Source organism: Medicago sativa, chromosome 6, assembly GCF_051527215.1.
Source record: "Medicago sativa cultivar Bolivia chromosome 6, Bolivia_mono, whole genome shotgun sequence".
In the NCBI taxonomy this organism is placed as follows: Eukaryota; Viridiplantae; Streptophyta; class Magnoliopsida; order Fabales; family Fabaceae; genus Medicago; species Medicago sativa.
In genome coordinates, this window is record NC_140754.1 from 45,963,440 (window position 1) to 45,970,276 (window position 6,837).

Sequence of the window (6,837 nt, forward strand, 5' to 3'; positions counted from 1 at the left end):
CCCTTTTTAGTGAAAGAAAAAGAATCAAAAACAAGTAAAATCCGTAAATTAACAAGGAAATACACTTTACCACCATTTTGGCCGTTTTTCAAATTTCTAAAATCAACCATGGAAGTCGTAGATATTCACGTTAGATTTCCTAGGATGTATTACATGATTCAATTCGATAAGGCTAGGCCACTTTATGCCCTTTTTAGTGAAAGAAAAAGTGTCAAAAACAAGTAAAATCCGTAAATTAACAAGGAAATTCACTTTACCACCATTTTGGCCGTTTTTCAAATTTCTAAAATCAACCATGGAAGTCGTAGATATGCTCGTTAGATTTCCTAGGAACTATTACATGCTTCGATTTGATAAGGCTAGGCCACTTTATGCCCTTTTTAGTGAAAGAAAAAGGGTAAAAAACGAGTAAAATCCGTAAATTAACAAGGAAATTAACCTAACCCCCATTTTGGCCGTTTTTGAAAATTCTAAAATCAACCATGGAGGTAATAGATATGCTCGTTAGGTTTCCTAGGAACTACTACATGCTTCGATTCGATAAGGCTAGGCCACTTCATGTCTTTTTTAGTGAAAGAAAAAGGCTCAAAAACGAGTAAAATCCGTAAATTAACAAGGAAATTAACTTAACCCCCATTTTGGCCATTTTTGAAAATTCTAATATAAATCATGGAAGTCGTAGATATGCTCGTTAGACTTCCTAGGAACTATTACATGCTCCGATTCGATAAGGCTAGGCCACTTTATGCCCTTTTTAGTGAAAGAAAAAGAATTAAAAACAAGTAAAATCCGTAAATTAACAATGAAATACACTTTACCACCATTTTGGCCGTTTTTCAAATTTCTATAATCAACCATGGAAGTCGTAGATATTCACGTTAGATTTCCTAGGATGTATTACATGATTCAATTCGATAAGGCTAGGCCACTTTATGCCCTTTTTAGTGAAAGAAAAAGAATCAAAAACAAGTAAAATCCGTAAATTAACAAGGAAATACACTTTACCACCAATTTGGCCGTTTTTCAAATTTCTATAATCAACCATGGAAGTCGTAGATATTCACGTTAGATTTCCTAGGATGTATTACATGATTCAATTCGATAAGGCTAGGCCACTTTATGCCCTTTTTAGTGAAAGAAAAAGAATCAAAAACAAGTAAAATCCGTAAATTAACAAGGAAATACACTTTACCACCAATTTGGCCGTTTTTCAAATTTCTAAAATCAACCATGGAAGTTGTAGATATTCTCGTTAGATTTCCTAGGAACTATTACATGCTTCGATTCGATAAGGCTAGGCCACTTTATGTCCTTTTTACTGAAAGAAAAAGGGTCAAAAATAAGTAAAATCCGTAAATTAACCAGGAAATTCACTTTACCACCAGTTTGGCCGTTTTTCAAATTTCTAAAATCAACCATGGAAGTCGTAGATATGCTCGTTAGATTTCCTAGGAACTATTACATGCTTCGATTCGATAAGGCTAGGCCACTTTATGCCCTTTTTAGTGAAAGAAAAAGAATCAAAAACAAGTAAAATCCGTAAATTAACAAGGAAATACACTTTACCACCATTTTGGCCGTTTTTCAAATTTCTAAAATCAACCATGGAAGTCGTAGATATTCACGTTAGATTTCCTAGGATGTATTACATGATTCAATTCGATAAGGCTAGGCCACTTTATGCCCTTTTTAGTGAAAGAAAAAGTGTCAAAAACAAGTAAAATCCGTAAATTAACAAGGAAATTCACTTTACCACCATTTTGGCCGTTTTTCAAATTTCTAAAATCAACCATGGAAGTCGTAGATATGCTCGTTAGATTTCCTAGGAACTATTACATGCTTCGATTTGATAAGGCTAGGCCACTTTATGCCCTTTTTAGTGAAAGAAAAAAGGTAAAAAACGAGTAAAATCCGTAAATTAACAAGGAAATTAACCTAACCCCCATTTTGGCCGTTTTTGAAAATTCTAAAATCAACCATGGAGGTAATAGATATGCTCGTTAGGTTTCCTAGGAACTACTACATGCTTCGATTCGATAAGGCTAGGCCACTTCATGTCTTTTTTAGTGAAAGAAAAAGGCTCAAAAACGAGTAAAATCCGTAAATTAACAAGGAAATTAACTTAACCCCCATTTTGGCCATTTTTGAAAATTCTAATATAAATCATGGAAGTCGTAGATATGCTCGTTAGACTTCCTAGGAACTATTACATGCTCCGATTCGATAAGGCTAGGCCACTTTATGCCCTTTTTAGTGAAAGAAAAAGAATTAAAAACAAGTAAAATCCGTAAATTAACAATGAAATACACTTTACCACCATTTTGGCCGTTTTTCAAATTTCTATAATCAACCATGGAAGTCGTAGATATTCACGTTAGATTTCCTAGGATGTATTACATGATTCAATTCGATAAGGCTAGGCCACTTTATGCCCTTTTTAGTGAAAGAAAAAGAATCAAAAACAAGTAAAATCCGTAAATTAACAAGGAAATACACTTTACCACCAATTTGGCCGTTTTTCAAATTTCTAAAATCAACCATGGAAGTTGTAGATATTCTCGTTAGATTTCCTAGGAAGTATTTCATGCTTCGATTCGATAAGGCTAGGCCACTTTATGCCCTTTTTAGTGAAAGAAAAAGAATCAAAAACAAGTAAAATCTGTAAATTAACAAGGACATACAGTTTACCACCATTTTGGCCGTTTTTCAAATTTCTAAAATCAACCATGGAAGTCGTAGATATTCTCGTTAGATTTCATAGGATGTATTACATGCTTCAATTCGATAAGGCTAGGCCACTTTATGCCCTTTTTAGTGAAAGAAAAAGGGTCAAAAACAAGTAAAATCCGTAAATTAACAAGGAATTCACTTTACCATTTTGGCTGTTTTTCAAATTTCTAAAATCAACCATGGAAGTCGTAGATATGCTCGTTAGATTTCCTAGGAACTATTAGATGCTTCGATTTGATAAGGCTAGGCCACTTTATGCCCTTTTTAGTGAAAGAAAAAGGGTCAAAAACAAGTAAAATCCGTAAATTAACAAGGAATTCACTTTACCATTTTGGCTGTTTTTCAAATTTCTAAAATCAACCATGGAAGTCGTAGATATGCTCGTTAGATTTCCTAGGAACTATTAGATGCTTCGATTTGATAAGGCTAGGCCACTTTATGCCCTTTTTAGTGAAAGAAAAAGGGTCAAAAACGAGTAAAATCCGTAAATTAACAAGGAAATTAACATAACCCCCATTTTGGCCGTTTTTGAAAATTCTAAAATCAACCATGGAGGTAATATATATGCTCGTTTGGTTTCCTAGGAACTATTACATGCTTCGATTCGATAAGGCTAGGCCACTTTATGTCTTTTTTAGTGAAAGAAAAATGGTCAAAAACGAGTAAAATCCGTAAATTAACAAGGAAATTAACTTAACCACCATTTTGGCCGTTTTTGAAAATTCTAATATAAATCATGGAAGTCGTAGATATGCTCGTTAGACTTCCTAGGAACTATTACATGCTCCGATTCGATAAGGCTAGGCCACTTTATGCCCTTTTTAGTGAAAGAAAAAGAATCAAAAACAAGTAAAATCCGTAAATTAACAAGGAAATAAACTTTACCACCATTTTGGCCGTTTTTCAAATTTCTAAAATCAACCATGGAAGTCGAAGATATGCTCGTTAGATTTCCTAGGAACTATTACATGCTTCGATTCGATAAGGCTAGGCCACTTTATGCCCTTTTTACTGAAAGAAAAAGGGTCAAAAACAAGTAAAATCCGTAAATTAACCAGGAAATTCACTTTACCACCAGTTTGGCCGTTTTTCAAATTTCTAAAATCAACCATGGAAGTCGTAGATATGCTCGTTAGATTTCCTAGGAACTATTACATGCTTCGATTCGATAAGGCTAGGCCACTTTATGCCCTTTTTACTGAAAGAAAAAGGGTCAAAAACAAGTAAAATCCGTAAATTAACCAGGAAATTCACTTTACCACCAGTTTGGCCGTTTTTCAAATTTCTAAAATCAACCATGGAAGTCGTAGATATGCTCGTTAGATTTCCTAGGAACTATTACATGCTTCGATTCGATAAGGCTAGGCCACTTTATGTCCTTTTTACTGAAAGAAAAAGGGTCAAAAACAAGTAAAATCCGTAAATTAACCAGGAAATTCACTTTACCACCAGTTTGGCCGTTTTTCAAATTTCTAAAATCAACCATGGAAGTCGTAGATATGCTCGTTAGATTTCCTAGGAACTATTACATGCTTCGATTCGATAAGGCTAGGCCACTTTATGCCCTTTTTAGTGAAAGAAAAAGAATCAAAAACAAGTAAAATCCGTAAATTAACAAGGAAATACACTTTACCACCATTTTGGCCGTTTTTCAAATTTCTAAAATCAACCATGGAAGTCGTAGATATTCACGTTAGATTTCCTAGGATGTATTACATGATTCAATTCGATAAGGCTAGGCCACTTTATGCCCTTTTTAGTGAAAGAAAAAGTGTCAAAAACAAGTAAAATCCGTAAATTAACAAGGAAATTCACTTTACCACCATTTTGGCCGTTTTTCAAATTTCTAAAATCAACCATGGAAGTCGTAGATATGCTCGTTAGATTTCCTAGGAACTATTACATGCTTCGATTTGATAAGGCTAGGCCACTTTATGCCCTTTTTAGTGAAAGAAAAAGGGTAAAAAACGAGTAAAATCCGTAAATTAACAAGGAAATTAACCTAACCCCCATTTTGGCCGTTTTTGAAAATTCTAAAATCAACCATGGAGGTAATAGATATGCTCGTTAGGTTTCCTAGGAACTACTACATGCTTCGATTCGATAAGGCTAGGCCACTTCATGTCTTTTTTAGTGAAAGAAAAAGGCTCAAAAACGAGTAAAATCCGTAAATTAACAAGGAAATTAACTTAACCCCCATTTTGGCCATTTTTGAAAATTCTAATATAAATCATGGAAGTCGTAGATATGCTCGTTAGACTTCCTAGGAACTATTACATGCTCCGATTCGATAAGGCTAGGCCACTTTATGCCCTTTTTAGTGAAAGAAATAGAATTAAAAACAAATCTGTAAATTAACAATGAAATACACTTTACCACCATTTTGGCCGTTTTTCAAATTTCTATAATCAACCATGGAAGCTGTAGATATTCTTGTTAGATTTCCTAGGAAGTATTACATGCTTCAATTCGATAAGGCTAGGCCACTTTATGCCCTTTTTAGTGAAAGAAAAAGAATCAAAAACAAGTAAAATCCGTAAATTAACAAGGAAATACACTTTACCACCAATTTGGCCGTTTTTCAAATTTCTAAAATCAACCATGGAAGTTGTAGATATTCTCGTTAGATTTCCTAGGAAGTATTTCATGCTTCGATTCGATAAGGCTAGGCCACTTTATGCCCTTTTTAGTGAAAGAAAAAGAATCAAAAACAAGTAAAATCTGTAAATTAACAAGGACATACAGTTTACCACCATTTTGGCCGTTTTTCAAATTTCTAAAATCAACCTTGGAAGTCGTAGATATTCTCGTTAGATTTCATAGGATGTATTACATGCTTCAATTCGATAAGGCTAGGCCACTTTATGCCCTTTTTAGTGAAAGAAAAAGGGTCAAAAACAAGTAAAATCCGTAAATTAACAAGGAATTCACTTTACCATTTTGGCTGTTTTTCAAATTTCTAAAATCAACCATGGAAGTCGTAGATATGCTCGTTAGATTTCCTAGGAACTATTAGATGCTTCGATTTGATAAGGCTAGGCCACTTTATGCCCTTTTTAGTGAAAGAAAAAGGGTCAAAAACGAGTAAAATCCGTAAATTAACAAGGAAATTAACATAACCCCCATTTTGGCCGTTTTTGAAAATTCTAAAATCAACCATGGAGGTAATATATATGCTCGTTTGGTTTCCTAGGAACTATTACATGCTTCGATTCGATAAGGCTAGGCCACTTTATGTCTTTTTTAGTGAAAGAAAAATGGTCAAAAACGAGTAAAATCCGTAAATTAACAAGGAAATTAACTTAACCACCATTTTGGCCGTTTTTGAAAATTCTAATATAAATCATGGAAGTCGTAGATATGCTCGTTAGACTTCCTAGGAACTATTACATGCTCCGATTCGATAAGGCTAGGCCACTTTATGCCCTTTTTAGTGAAAGAAAAAGAATCAAAAACAAGTAAAATCCGTAAATTAACAAGGAAATAAACTTTACCACCATTTTGGCCGTTTTTCAAATTTCTAAAATCAACCATGGAAGTCGAAGATATGCTCGTTAGATTTCCTAGGAACTATTACATGCTTCGATTCGATAAGGCTAGGCCACTTTATGCCCTTTTTACTGAAAGAAAAAGGGTCAAAAACAAGTAAAATCCGTAAATTAACCAGGAAATTCACTTTACCACCAGTTTGGCCGTTTTTCAAATTTCTAAAATCAACCATGGAAGTCGTAGATATGCTCGTTAGATTTCCTAGGAACTATTACATGCTTCGATTCGATAAGGCTAGGCCACTTTATGCCCTTTTTACTGAAAGAAAAAGGGTCAAAAACAAGTAAAATCCGTAAATTAACCAGGAAATTCACTTTACCACCAGTTTGGCCGTTTTTCAAATTTCTAAAATCAACCATGGAAGTCGTAGATATGCTCGTTAGATTTCCTAGGAACTATTACATGCTTCGATTCGATAAGGCTAGGCCACTTTATGTCCTTTTTACTGAAAGAAAAAGGGTCAAAAACAAGTAAAATCCGTAAATTAACCAGGAAATTCACTTTACCACCAGTTTGGCCGTTTTTCAAATTTCTAAAATCAACCATGGAAGTCGTAGA